General features: G+C 36.0%; 1 pseudogene; it reads left to right on the top strand.

The window, feature by feature from the left end:
* Positions 1-8,425: 8,425 nt before the first annotated feature.
* On the top strand, positions 8,426-13,537 carry LOC149749012 (olfactory receptor 13C7-like; annotated as a pseudogene).
* Positions 13,538-16,054: the final 2,517 nt, after the last annotated feature.

Below are 16,054 nucleotides of genomic sequence, written 5' to 3'. Positions count from 1 at the left end.
TGATTAAAACTCGGTAATTTAGACATGGGCCAACTTGATTTTAAATGATGAAACTCTGGAGGTGTTTCCCTAAAAGTCAGTTAAGAATTACTGTTATTGTCATCATTATTATTACTTAATATTATTTTTCTGAAATAATCAATAGACAGTTGTAATTTGTTTTTCTTTAGGATGCTGAAAATCTGGTATGTAGTGGTGGAGCATGTTATGATATGTGAGAAAACATACCTTCATATGTTGTACCACTGAAAATTGTATTCTTCCAGAGGAGTTAAGGATAAGGAAAAATGCTCATGATATATTATTATGTGATAAAAGCAAGTTACTTGGCAATATAAATAATCACAATTTTGTATATGTGTAGCTGGAAGAAACAAAAATATTAACTGTGGTTTTCTTAGATTGGGTTTGAAGCATTTAACTTTTCTTAATCTTTTTCATATTTTAAAATTTTTCTATGCTAAACCTATATATTTTAATTGTAAAAATAAGAAAAACAAATTTTCTTGATAGGGAACTGCCCTGGGGCAAAGGTTAGCATCTCTGCGTTCTTTCTAATGATTAGGAGAAGCCAAAGAGGCCAGAAGGTCCAGGCATTTGTTGGCTCCAGCTGTCTCTAAAACCCAAGAAGGAAAAAGAACAGTCAATGGATTGGAATTGACTTGAGATTTTCTGTTGCTTTTTTTCAGAGACTAATTCAGGCCATTTAATGTTCCAGTTTCAACCAGTCAATCTCACAAATATATCCACTCTGAGAAGACGTACTGACACAGCCCAGTTCTTGCAAAAAAAGATTATAGAACCCACCATTTAGAATGTGACCAAGGTTAGCGGTATAGATAGGATTCATTAAAAAAGCAACAACAGTATCATATAGTAAAGAGAAAGAGGAGATACCTGGTAGAAAGGCAAGACCTTGGGGAAGCAGTTGGGGGCTTCCGTTACTTTTGCTTCTTTCTCTTTCTTCAAAATATGTAAAGTTTCAATTTCTTGGCTCCCTGAGCTTTATCCATCTCCCGAAAGGCCCTGTCCTTAGATTATTTTTCACCATTGGGCACCACCTGTGCAAGGAAAGAAAACATGTGCATCTATCGTCTACCTGTATTTGCCAACGGAAGTTTGTCTGTAAATCATATAAATTCAACCAGTGTTTCCTATTTTGCCCCAGGAGCCTCTTAAATCGGGCTCTACCTCAGCCATCCTGGAAGGCTTCCTCAGGAGTAAGTTTCCAGCACTAAGTATTGAATTCTAATTTCAGAGTTATCAGGTTTCCCCTTTTGTTGGTAAAACGACTTTGTTCTTCACAATATGAAACATCCGTCACAGGAGATCCCCAGTGCTTGTGTGAATAAATAAGCTTCTATGAGCCCCCAAAGGAAACATTAATGAATAAGATGGAGTGAGCAAAGGCAAAGGTAAAAAAGAAAGGCCTTTTCTCCTTTTTCTACGTGGTATTGAGAATTATTCTGGGTTTTTCACTAACATTTCTGTGTGGAAACCAAGTGCAATTTTTTTGTTGTTGGAAACACAGCAACAGCGTTTTAACTCTTGTCTAGTGGGAACGTCTATCTGAGCAACAGGCTCACTCCTGGGATTGATTCACCTTGCTTATCCTGAATGCTCTCACCATCTCCAAGGCTGTGCCCTGGAAGCCTACTGTGCCCTAATCCTTTTATCCCTTTGTCCGAAATGCTGATAAGATTTATTTATGAAAAAGTACCATGTCTTAATGCAAACAGCAGTTGGCTAGGAGTCAGAGAACTTAGAGTTTAGTCTCCGCTCTGTGGTTTCTTAACTGTACAGACCTTGCGCAAGACACAAACTGTGCCATCTGTAATATTAGCATAATAGCACCTATTTTATAGAATTGTTGTGAAGTAAGTATGTGTGACGTGATAGTCCTTGATACAGAGTAATTGCACAACCTGTGTTAATTTAATCTGGACTTTCAGGTTCACATTTTTTCCCCTTTTTTCATCGTAAGAAGAAATGATAATTTAAAATGATGTTTATAGATATTCAAGATATTTCCTTAATTTAATAATTCGTTTTGTGTATATTTCTTTTTTAATTTTTTATTTAGAGCTTTTCAAATTGATGAAAGAAAAAAGACTGAGGAACTGTCACAAACTGGAAGAGACAAAGGACAAATAACAATTATATAGAGTGTGGGACCTTGAAAAGAATCCTAGAACAGAAAAAGACACTAGTGAAAAATTGGTGAAATCTGAATAAAGTCCACAGTTAATATAATGTACCAACCTTAATATCTTATTCTTGATACTTGTACTATGGTTGTGTAAGATATTGACATTGGATGTTAGTTGAGAGATGTAAGGGAACTCTTTGCACTAATTTGGTAAATTTTCTGAAAGTTTAAAATCAGTTCAAAGTAAAAAAATATATAAAAAATAAATTATTGAGAACTTATTATTTCCATTTCTCTTTCTTTTTCTGAAACAAATCTTTAAAATACTGCCCCAGTACTTCCTATTTAATTTTTTATGTAGGATTCTTACCTTCTCCACACCCAATAGGTAGCATGTCCTGTTGGGACTTCAGTTTCTAAAAAAGGATGTAGTGTTAGACACAAGCACACTCATCACTAGATATCATTCCTTATTCTATTCCAGTATTTTACCAACTTCTTGGTAATAAATTCATAATAAATTCATTGTGGTTGTACTTCCTCAAGCTAGTTGACATCTTAGCTCTCTTCTTTTTTTGAGCTGTTTGGTAAGGCTGTCATTCTTACCTGAATGTTCTGTCTTGAGTTCGTATCGATAGTAAATCTTACAAATATTCCCCAATCTCTGAGCCTTAAAAATTTCCTTAGGACCCATCAGTGGCTCTGATAGCAATTTAAATCCTTCTTTGTTTTCTTCTAAGAGACTCTATAATCTCAGAAGGAATTTAAATAGTATCTCTAAACTATGTGGAGAGTAGTAGTAGTTCTTAAAGCTTTAGGGATATTGCCTCAAAGATCTAATTAAATCTAACTTATTAAATGATTATTTTTTAATAAATTAAAAATGTATTAAATTAACATATATACACTACTATATATAAAATAGATAATCAACAAGGACCTAGTGTATAGCACAGGGGACTCTACTGAATACTCTGTAATAACCTATATGGGAAAAGAATCTGGAAAAGATTAGATATATGTATATGTATAACTAAATCACTTTACTGTACACCTGAAACTAACACAACATTGTAAATCATATATTCTCCAATATAAAAAAAGATAAAAATAAAACTTTCCTGATTAAATAAATAATACATACTTATTGGAAAACATCTGGGAAATTTGGAAAAATTCAAATGAAATTAAATTCATCCACCATTTCAGTTATAGTAACTATTAATATTTTAATATAGTCATAGGCATATACTATATATAATAAACTCAAGAGCATAGTGCATTTCTAACTTTCTAACCTACTTTAAAAAATAATTGTATATTTTGAATTGTTCTGTATTATTTTTTCAGGCAATTTTAACTGATTTCAAAATATCTAAATGGAAAATAGGGAACAAAAAATAAATGGAGAGTGAAACAGTAATTTTCTACTTTTCACAGTAATGACAATGGTGAAAGACTAGAATCAATGATTCTCTTTATTCCCTATTCCTAATGAGTAAAAGCCCATTCCCAGCATTAAATGTTACAATTTTTGTAGAATGGAAAATCCAGTGCAATATGGTTCATTTTTCCTTGGTGGAGTAGGGAGATATAAGGCTGTAATAGCTGAAGGTGTAGATGCCCAGCCTCAAGAGAATGGGCAACACATTACTGCCATTGCTTCCCAACTGCTTCCTCTAACTCCACTTATCCTGTTGGTTGGCTCTCTGACGGTGTTGTGATAGCTCTTATTTTAATTCCATTCACATTTATATCATACCAGCACCTCTAGAATATATATATTAGTAAGAGGGATGTGACTTTAACATGGAGACCCAAGATCATTTGTAAAAGATAAACCATGAAAGAAACAAAAACAAAAAAACCAAAAAACAACAACAAAAAAGATAAACCATGAGGCAAGAGGTTAGTGTGAATAATTTGGAAAATGTAATGGGCAACAGTACTTTAATAACATTAAAAACATTTGTTATATTTCTTTTATTCCTATTTAAGATCTGATTATGTGAAAGATCTTTCACTAAATTTTGATGTCAAAATTGTGAGGATGTACAGAGATGAAAAGGCAAGGTTCTTGCTTTCAGATAGCTAAATACATAAACATAAGACAAGGCAAAGTGAAACTTGTTCCATAAGGTTAAAAACAAAGAACAATAATTTTACAATAGTTTTCTGCCTCCATGAATGTTATTACATGATATTTCTTTTTAATAATATTACTATAATTTTACTGTTTGATTTTTGAATGTTAAACCACTCTTACATTTCTAGAATTAACTCCACTTAATTGTAAGCTATTGTTCCTTTTATATAACACTTCATTCAATGTACTAATGGTTTTTTGAGGATTTTTTTCAACTGTGTTTATGAGAGCTAGGCTTTTATTTTTCCTTTTAAACATAATCCTGTTAGATTTTGGTATGAAGTTTATGCTAGCCTCATAAAATGAATTGGGAAACTTTCCTGCATTTTCTATCTGTGAACAGATTGTATAAAACTGAATTTATTTCTTTCTTAAAAGAAAGAAATTTCAATTTCAATTTCAATCTTTCTTAAAAGATTGAAATAATTCATGGTGGAGTTATTTCAGCTAAATATTTTTTAGGGAAGATTATAATAATGAATTCACTTTTTAAATAGATATAGGACTTCTGGTTCCAAAGAAGTTGGAGCAGACGCTTCTCCCTATTCTGTTAAATACAGCTAAAACTCTGGATATTATATATTAAAAAGCCTAAGAAGACTGGGAAAGGTAGAGAGAAAAAAGACTAGCTAGTCCCTTTGGGACCCAAGCAACCAAAAGGCAGTGGGTTTCCAGGATTTCCTTTTTGCCTTCTATATATCTCAGACTGAATTCTAGATAAGCCTACAACTTGGAAACACCAATGGGAACAAACAAAAAAGCACCAAGGAAATCTTACTCTCCGTAGCCAGAGGACCGAGAGGAGAGTAGCTTAGCAGGATAGAAAACATTTCGGCAATGCTTGCCGTATTGCAGGCGAACACCAGAGAAAAATACTGCAGCCCTTCCCCCTCTTCTTCAGCTAATATCAAGTAGGAAGCCTAGACTTCCACCCTCTTCCAGCTGTAGCAGGTGCCCTTCCCCTCCAGACAAGATTTCAGAAGAGTACTAGTGGGAGGTCAGGGCTTTCCCTACATCCCATTGGCAATGGATTTTCCTATCCCCATTGTGTCATGAAGGCCATGCGGTGAACCTATACTTCCACCCCACCTGGTATGAATGAGGTAGTGACTCCCTTCCCGAAAGGGCATGGTTTTAGAAGAGGGCTGCTAAAACAGAAGATTTGAGTAAGATCCAGATTCTCAGTACATAAAATATCCAGGATAAAAATGAATATCACTCTTCAAACAAAGAATCAGGTATCTCAGTGTAAATGATAAAAGACAATCTCCAGATGCAATGACAAGATGAACATGTTGGAATTATTTTACAAGCAGTTTAAAGCAGCATTATAAAATACTTCAGTGAGCAATTATGCATGCATTTGAAACAAATGAAAAAAAATAGAAGGCCTAAGCAGAGAAATAGAAAGTCTTGGAAAAGAGATGGGAAATACAAATAAGAACCAAAAGGAGATTCTGGAACTAAAAAATACAGTAATGTAAATAAAAAATTCCATTGGTAACCTCAATAGCAGAATAGATGGGGTAGTATGGAACATGTTGGTATGATTTTCAGTTCTTTTTTTAAACTTGGAGATAGAATCTAAGATTATTTTCTAATAAATATATTTGGGGCTATAAATTTTCTTCTGATCACTGGCTTTAGCTGGATTCCATAAGTTTTTAGTAGTATCTTCATTACCATTTGATTCAAAACAGCTTTATTTTTTGTTGTGATTTCTTCCTCATACTATATGTTATTAGGAGTCCATGTGTAAGTTCCTAACATTTGGGATATTTTTAGTTATATTTTCTTTTTAAAAATTTTTCTAGCTTAAATCTATATGGTCAATCATTCTATGAATGATTTAAATTACTTGAAAGTATTTGAAGCTTATTTTAATGCCTCATATAGTTATAGTTTTCATTCTGCTATATATCCCATTTATTGAGTTTCTTATTTATTTCAACTGTTAAATGTGTAATACCCAGTATTACCGTATGATTCTTTTCTTGGTGACTGCTTATTTCTGCTTTATGCCAGGAATATACTTCGTTATCTCATCAAGGATATTTATTTGGCTCTTTCAAAATTTTTGCGCTCTCTTGTTTAATGAATTCTGTCTCATGTGATCTTGGGTTGCACATTTTATTATCTTTCTTTTATAAGAGTTGTGTTCACCATTTATCACAGTATTCTTCTCTATAGAATTTGTTTTCCTCTGAGGTACCTTGGTCAGTAATGTGTACCTTATACGGAAAAGGCAAAAGTCCAGGCCCTAACTTGTGCTACTTCAGGTGAGTACAAAAGTAGAGAGCCCATTGTACTACACTTGGGGTATGTGCAAATATGGTTGCTCATCTGGAAACGCTAACTCTTAGGGTACTTATCCTTCACCTCTTCCTGGATGCTGTTCTTCTAAGTCCTTTTCTTCATTGGTAAAAATATTTCATCTTGTGTAGTGAGATGAGACAGAAAGAGGGAACTCCCTAGGTTGGTAGGAAGCTTTGTGTGCACTTGTAGTGAGTTATTCACTCTTCAACTCTTCTTAGCTCTGGACCACTCTCATGTTGCCTTATGTACCTTTGCTTGTAAGGGTTATAGAAGGATCAAGCATAATTTCCTCATGGCAATGCAACAGAGAAGGAAGAACTCTACTCAGAACTATTCCCACAATCTATTTCTTGTTAGTGGTTACGTTCTGTTTCCTTGGGTTTCTCCCAGTTTCATTCTGTTCTTCAGGTTGATATGTTTTTAATCTTATTTCTATGTCATTTCCATGTTTGAGTGGGGAAGAAGTCAAAAGATTACGCTAGTTTGCTCTCTGCAAAAACTGGAAATACATTACTTTCATAATAAGTTGTTTATTGATGATTAATTAGATTAAAAATTTATTAAGAAACAGTCCTCATACAGAGACCTATATTGGAACTGAGTTAAGTTAGATTGAGCTGTGCTATATTTGTTTTCCCCTTGCCTCCATCTCTTGCTATCTCAACCAAATTTATTGATTGATAGTGTTTTTTCTGTTTTGTTTTGTTTTAACCACAGCTCGGATCCTTCCACTGTTTAGTGTTGGAGATATTCCATTCAAATTCTAGGTAACTGACCCCATATGGTGTCCCTGTTCTGTTTCTTATATAATGGGCTAATTGGTATTTACTTGTTGCCTTCTACTATTCCATCAGTCTGTCACTCTTCTGTCTTGATAGATTCTTTTCTGCCATGTACAAAACCCACCTGTTAGAGAAACAGGCAAGAGAGAAAATGATAATGAGGCTGTGAGAGAGTCTCATGATTAAATGAGTTAACATACTGATCACAGTGTAGCTGTATTATGGCTAATGTTAACAATTTAGATAAATTTTAGCCTGAGGATCTAGATGAGGTTCTGTGACCATTCAACAAAAATGTATGAAAACATTGCCTTTATCTAACTTTAAGGTGATGAAGGCCTATCATGAAATCAAAATTTTGTTCCCAATTCATATAAAATATAGCTGTATTTAAATAGAGTACATTATTTTAGGTAACAGAAGAGGCGTGAGCCAGATTAAGTGACTGATACCTAATTACATGGTTAGTTTGTCTTTAGATGGATTGAAATGGACAGGTGTACCAGCTTCCTGGTAAAGGAACAAGAAGATGGTATTTGAATGCCATCCCTAACTAAGAGATACAGAGGGACCTGGGAGTTAGGGAACTCGAGCAGTGCTCGAGCCCCTCCAGGGGGCTCCATCCCCTCCAGGGAGAAGCATGGAATGATGTGTGGCCTAGCCTGAGGGAGAGCAGCATGAATGGAGAATCCAGGGCAATCTCCGGAGGATAGATGGGCAGTTGACATTAGGGGATTCGACCCCAGATATTAAAACCCTAGGCATCAACTTGCCATTTTTGTAATGGGCTATAGTACTTAGCAGAGGACTAAAGTAATTTCATGGGATCTAGGGAAGAAGCAGACCTGGTTCCTAGAACAAGGAGGCCTCAATTAGTACACACTGAATTGAATGAAACCAGGAAGGGAGATGACAAGATGATAGTCTAGGACTTAGAAATGTTGAAGAGTGGTACTTGATCATGAGTTTCGTATTAGTCCATCTTAAATGTTTCTTCTTACAATATGTGTCCTGGAAGGGACAACCATATATATATATATATATATATATATATATATATATATATATATATGTATCATAGCTGTAGGTGATATTTATGTGGTGGCTGGTTACACTTGAGACAACAGATATACAAGCTGTATTTATCAGGGTGGTTCAGGGAAATACACTGAATACTGTCTTTCTGTTTCTCATTTGAAGGTTTTGAAAATAATATTGCTTCACAGTATTATTGTGAGTAGTACTGCTCAGATACCTGGAGGGAGTGCAGGACTCCCTCCATTGCCTGGGAATGGCCAAAACTGGCCGTGGTGCTGGGTGGGACAACCCAGGCTTGGACTGGATTCCATGTGAATCCTAGCCACATGAAGTTAGGGTTGCTAGGCTTGCAAATAATAGTAGATGGTGCCCAGTTAAATTTGAATTATTTCTAATTGCCTTCCCATATGTACACTGGGAAAGAAGAAAAGTATTGTATAGGAAATATTTGTACTAAAAATTACTTGTTTATCTGGAATGAATTATAAGTATCTATACTACATACCTCTTTAATTATATTTCTATAAATATATGGCTCTACTTAACATTTCTTTGTCTTGCATAATCTGCTTATAAAACTCGTTGCAGTTACAGACTGTCTTCCATTTGCATTGTAATATGGCTTTTACTGTGGTCACATCAAAACTATTTAATTCCTTTGTCTACTCAACATTCATTAATGAGAAAACATGTCCAACATTTGCATTATGAGCCAGTATACTGAAAAAGTAGTTAAATAAAGTTCACAACTCTGAGAACTGCTCTTCAAATTTGATTTTTTGAAGCATATAATACCATCTTTTGTGACATAAGTTGCTTTCCCATTGTTTAGGATTATGTTGCTCAATGACTTTTTGAAACTGTTGTCCACTGACAAAAAAGCATTGTTCTCAAATTTTATTCCCTTCTTTTAAAAATTACACATGATGTTTTCACTTGTTTCCATGCTGGAAGAGTATTTTACAACATCTGAGTAAAATGATTGAAGTCTTCAAGGGTTGATATTGATTTCAAAAGATAGTCATGGCAAGTGTCATAATAATTATCCACTTCAAGTCGGAACATCTTTTCCTGTTCATAAGTAAAGTGTGGTTTGTTCACATCATGGAAATTGTTGATGTGGTCTACTCTGTATTGTGTCATGCCAGTGTGGGCATGACTGAAGGACAGGTTGGATAAATTTGGGGGTATTGTGAGTGTATTTGAACAGAGGGCCTGAATGAGCAAAATTAAAATGACTGTGCACATGATTCTGGCTGTTTAGAGAGGCCAGTGAGACCAGAATGAAGCTTATGGGTTCTGAGCCTCCAGGATTTAGAGGTCAAAATAAAGGTGATTAGCAGATACTTTATTAAGAACAAGTATCATTTTGACCTAAGTGTCACAGATTACTGCTACATCTTTCCATCAGATATAGTTAATTCTAATTTCTATGTCTTGACTATTTTACCTGGAGAGCAGTTCTAAATTTGGTCTTCCCAGAGGGTGTAAGGTCAGAAGATTTATTTGTTTTGTGAGTTCCACCGTAATTAAATTGTATTAACAACTTTGTTTTAATTACTTCTAAGGGACTTCATCCCAGACGTACTAGAAATTTTCTAAATTCTATCCAAACTACATTGTGAACTTTAAATTGCTTTTGGGATTAGAAATATCCTTAAAGCAGCAATGACTTTTAAGTTGTTTGGTGCTCCACTGGGCTAATGCTTTAAGGGATCTTCTATTAGTGAAATGACTGTAAAAAGCCCCAACTTTCATTTTACTGGAAGTCAGTTCTATTTTGCTAGTGGTTAATTGCTTTTTTTTTCTTTTTACAATGTAGCAATGGCAGCTACTTGATATTAATGAAAAGTGAGAAGCAGATAGCTCTTCTTATAGTTATCTTACTGAATTTACTGGGATGGAATTTATGAGACCTGCAATCTCATTAAAAAGTAAGGCTACTTCAGTTTCTGGCATTTTAATATAGAAATACTCTATATTCCAGTAAGTGGGGATACAGATACTTATAATGTATTGCTAATGCTTAAGAATATTTTTGAATGACTCACCCCTCTCTTTTGTGGGTTTTCTGAATATGCAGTGAGAGGAGGATCAGCAGAGCAGCTGTTAGAGCAGAAGCAGCTGATTTCTATGCAGGGAGAAGATAATATGTATTTTCTCATACCTGGAGGTAAAAGAGTAAATCCCCTGTCACTTAAATTTCTTAGTTTATACATTTAGTTTTGTTTTGACTGTAGATTGAGACATGTGCACTAGAGTTTTCTGAGATCAACGTGTCATTCATTATCAGGACAGTAGGGTTACCTACATGTCTCAATTTGTACTGAAAAAGACTAAGAAGAGTAATTTTATCTAACTATATTTTCTTTTATAACCATTACTAATGCCTTTGATTAATATTCTTAGGATATCGCAGGTATATATTTCTCCCCAAATTAGAAATAACCAAACATCATTTCTCTAATAATGTGTCTCTTCAGTTTGTTCTTCTAGCCACAAAACAATGCTGCCACTGAGGTTAAATTACTGTTGAATCAGGATTTACATCTAACCATTATGTTTTAGTAACTGTAGAACAGTTATTTTTGCTGAGGCTAACATTAGTTGTGTTTTGGATTGTTTGGTCAAAATGTTATGGTGACATTGCATTCACAATAATTTCAAATTCATAATGTAAGTGAGATACACGATTCTAACCCAGTTGTATGTGTTCTGAATCTGTTTTCTGACAAGGGCATATTTTTTTGGAGTTACAGCCTCCTTCATGTGTTCTAAAAGTCTAACTGATCTTAGCTTAGAGGATTGTAATATGTTCTTATGCTATATCTGTGTATCCAATTATAGGTCCACATTACCCATAAGGGAAGCCACTTAAGGGTGCAAATAACTCTTACAAACACTGCGGTAACAGATGCACATGTATTCTGGCTGCTGCAGAATTCCTTTTGGTGAAAGAAAATATTAACATGGGAAAGACCAATCAGTCTTCTGTTACAGAATTTGTCCTACTGGGGCTTTCTGGCTACCCAGAGCTTGAGGCCATTTATTTCTTGCTGGTGCTACTTATGTACCTGGTGATCCTGCTGGGAAATGGAGTCATCATCATTGTGTCTGTGACTCTCACCTGCACACCCCCATGTACTTTTTCCTCAGTAACTTATCATTCTTGGATATTTGCTACACCAGTTCTTCTATTCCCTTATTTCTCAGCAGGTTCTTAGCTTCAAAGAAAACCATTTCCTTCTCTGGGTGTGGAGTGCAAATGTTTCTCTCCTTTGCTATGGGAGCCACAGAGTGTGTCCTTCTAAGCATGATGGCATTTGACTGCTATGTGGCCATCTGTAACCCTCTGAGATACCCTGTCATTATGAGCAAGAATTTGTATGTGCCTGTGGCTGCTGGGTCCTGGATTGCAGGGGGTGTCAATTCTGTGTTGCAGATGTCTCTTGCCATGCGGCTTCCCTTCGGTGGGGATAATGTCATTAATCATTTTACTTGTGAAATCTTGTCTGTCTTAAAATTGGCCTGTGCTGATATCTCTCCATAAATGTTATTAGCATGGTTGTTGCTAATATGATTTTTCTTCTGGTTCCAGTACTTTTCATTTTTGTTTCCTATGTTTTCATTCTCCCCACCATCCTGAGGATTCCTTCTGCAGAGGGAAGGCACAAAGCCTTTTCCACCTGCTCTGCCCACCTCACAGTGGTGATTATATTCTATGGAACCATCCTCTTCACGTATGCAAAACTCAAAGCTAAAGACTTCTCTGGTGCAGACAAAGTACAAGTCACAGACAAAATCATCTCTCTCTTCTATGGTGTCGTGACTCCTATGCTCAACCCCCTCATCTATAGTTTGAGGAACAAAGATGTGAAGGCAGCTCTGAAGAATGTACTCTGTCGGAAATGCTCCTCAGAGGAAATGTGAATGTTGTTTTTTTTGTAAAAAATTCATTTACTCTGAATGCAGGACTAGTTCTCACCTGGAGTTCCAAAGTAAATGTAAGGGTTGGTAGTATCATTAATTCTTGAAATACTTATTTTTCTGTTCCTAGCATCTAAATGTGAGAGAAATCTGGGGCCTATATTCTTCATGACTGGCTTAAAGAAAAAAAGGGAAAGAAATCTATGGGTAAAATGATTCTCATCCAAACCACCCACATTCACAGAATTTATTATAGTTTAACTCTGGAATGATGAGTTCTGTAATCTTATGTGAACAGAAGTACCTTGTAACTAGTTTAACTTATTATCCTCTATTTGCATCAGGTTTCTAGTCTCATATCTTTCTTAGGAAGGTAAAGTAGAAAGTGCCTTGTTAAGTGTCAGAGTGCTATATAAACTCACCATTAAATAATTCATAACAGGGTAGTGTTTGACCTTAGAGAGGGATGACCACTTTTGGCTATGTATACATTATAGGCAAGAGTAAAAAATGATGCTATTTTCCTAGGGCTGATATCCTTTTGGCTGCAATCTGGCAAGCATACTTCTGTGCAGAGGTATCTGAGGCAATGTGAGGCTTAGTGCAGACGCCCCATCTGATGGGGAAATTTGGTCTATCTTGTGTTTCAACAGATGAGCAGTGACATCTTTGAATGAAAATGATGATAACTGTTAAGTGACATAAAAATTACTCAGTTTCTAGAGAATGTGGTTGTCCACTTCTCTGTGAACATTGTGATAATGGGTTTAGAGTGTCACAGATTAAGTAACGTGAAAGGAAAATGGAGTTCTCACACCATAAAAACAACACATAATGGATTGGAAGAAAAACATGAAGGCACTTAAAAGAAAAAAAAATAGGTTAGAGCTTAGTTAGACAAGGCATTTTTTTAAAAATAGAGTTTTTAATCTAGTTAAAGAAAAAAAAGCAGTTATTAAGTGGTTGCTTAGCACGGAGAATGAAAGGGACCCTGGGAACTTCCTTTCATTCAATGCTCATCCAACAGATTTTAAGTCAAGTATAACCTTGGAGAGGTTATACTTAATGTAGAGAGTGATGAATCTGGCGTTCCGTTTAGCCTGATTCCAGTAAATATGTTATTCATATAAGTAATCCCCTTGATTTGACCTAGTTTTCCCCTTCTGATGAGAAGCAGACATCCAGGTCACCTGTATAGAAGGAAAGAATGGACTGAGCAAAGGAATGAAGTGGCTCTTCCACTTTGGCCTAGGTTTCGCATTGTGAAGGATGGCACTCTGCTTCATAGTAGTATCTGTGAGCTAGTGTGAATCAACCCCTGTGAACGAGATCTAGCTTCTTGTTTTAACAAATCAACTTTGAGTCTTGTAGGGCTAAGGAACAGAATGTGGACCTTAGTTAAAAAAACAGCAGCAGCAACAACAACAAAACACACAGTATTGCTGTCTGGTGAGGTCTGTTGGCAGGAAGCCCGACAGCTTCTCTTGGGGGAAGCCTCTGAATCACTGCACATGTTTTATTCAAACTCTAAGAGTAAGTACAATCAGACTTCAAAGAAGGAGAGATCCTGTGAGAGAGGGCTAAGGCAATATTTCATTGCATCAATTGAGTTTGACCTTGATCAGCTGAGGAGGAATAGTCTTAGGTAATGGGCTGAAACCAGAATGCATCAGTGGGGCTTCTAGACAAGAAAACAATGTACATGGGTGCAACAGACAGAAAAAGAAAGAAAAAGAGGAACAAAGATTTGCCAGTTTCGAGAGAGAGTCATGGACATATACACACTAACAAACGTAGTAAGGTAGATAGCTGGGGGAAGCAGCCGCAAGGCACAGGGATATTAGCTCGGTGCTTTATGACAGCCTGGAGGGGTGGGATAGGGAGAGTGGGAGGGAGGGAGACGCAAGAGGGAAGACATATGGGAACATATGTATATGTATAACTAATTCACTTTGTTATAAAGCAGAAACTAACACACCATTGTAAAGAAATTATACCCCAATAAAGATGTTTAAAAAAAAAAAGAAAAAAAAAAAGATTTGCCAGTTTGTGAGGTATATTAAATGGAGTATTCAGGAATTATAATTTATTCTCCAGGCAATTTGGAACCTTTCGAATTTTGACCGAGGGAGTATAGAAGATTAAAACTCAGAAAAAAGGTTAATATAGAGGCATTCTTCAGGGTCATGTGCTTTTCTCACCAATATGGAACTGTGACCTGTGCTTGGTGGGTCTGTAAACATTGTTTTTCAGGACAGTCATTGGCTCCTCCTCTAGCTTGTAGAGAACCTGAATCAAAATTCATCTTTGTATGGAACTAGACAAATAGTAGTTCATTTTAGGTCAAATTTGGTATCAAAAAGTTTTAATTCCCTTGGCAAAAATACAGTCCTTCCATTTCCTGTGGGTTCTCAGCTCAGTCCTGTAACAGTCTGTGAAAATTAAAGTGAATCCAGCATCAGTCTGAAGTGAGACTAAAGCTCTGTTGGGTCCTTTGCAGCTAAGTCTTAACTGATTGCTTTAGTTATTAAAGTAACCAAAGTAATAATAACTGCTTCACTCTGCCTGGGTTTTTCAGTTTTTTTTTTTTTGTTTGTTTGTTTGTTTTTTCACTTCTAAGAACAGATGGAACTTCAATAGATATCCAAAGAAAAAGAAAAACATCTCCATTTATAAGTTGAAAAATTGATGCCCTGGGGGCCATAGGAACCTAACCCGTCTACTATTCCTGCTTTTTTTGTTTGTTTTTTTTAATAGCTTTTACCCCCTACCCCTAGAAAACTTCTCTTCTAGAAGTAGTGAGTTTATGGAGGTATTGCTCACTGGGTGAAAAAGAACATGTTCATTTTGTGGTCAGTTTTCCTCCATATGCCCTAGGATATGTTGAACATTATAAGCAATAGTAGTCAAATGTACATGAGCTTAAAAACATCTGGCTACATCTCTTAAGAGCTCTGTGACATTATGCTCACATTTTTAAGCTTTTCTCAGCAACTGTGGGCTCACCTATATAGTGGAGCAGCCTGTTCTGAATTTAACTGTTATCACATATACTAAGTTTATGGCTTAGATTAGGAACTTAAAACACATTTGACTCTTACTGGGGTCATAATTAGTTGCAATTAAAAGAGTATGAGGGGGGTTTCCCTGGTGGCCCAGTGGTTGAGAGTCTGCCTGCCGATGCAGGGGACACGGGTTCGTGCCCCGGCCCGGGAAGATCCCACATGCCGCGGTGCGGCTAGGCCCGTGAGCCATGGCCGTTGGGCCTGCATGTCTGGAGCCTATGCTCCACAGTGAGAGAGGCCACAACAGTGAGAGGCCCGCGTACTGCAAAAAAAAAAAAAAAAAAGTATGAGGCCCAAAATTACATTCTTAGGAAACCTAATTTCAAATTCTAGATCTTTCTCATGCTAGGGAAGTGAGGGCTGCACTACTTTTCAGAGTCTAGGTTTACTCATCTGTAAAGTTACCAATAGCTTCTTCATAGATTACATGAGTGAATCCAATGATATCGTACGATGAAAGCGCTTTGCAAGTGAAATGCAATATCCAAATGCTTGTTCATTAATTCATTCAACATATATATGGCAATGGCTTAGTGTGTGCCAGGCAATATAATTAAGGATGTTGGTGAGCAAATGAAGTCATTACAACATTTATTTTTCTCAAGACCAAAGGATATTTCTCTATACAAAT

Source organism: Delphinapterus leucas, chromosome 6, assembly GCF_059928025.1.
Source record: "Delphinapterus leucas isolate spDelLeu-1000000601 "Yukka" chromosome 6, BTC_Dleu_Yukka2, whole genome shotgun sequence".
In the NCBI taxonomy this organism is placed as follows: Eukaryota; Metazoa; Chordata; class Mammalia; order Artiodactyla; family Monodontidae; genus Delphinapterus; species Delphinapterus leucas.
The sequence above is the reverse complement of the archived record's forward strand: the minus strand, read 5'-3'. Positions and strand labels throughout refer to the sequence as shown.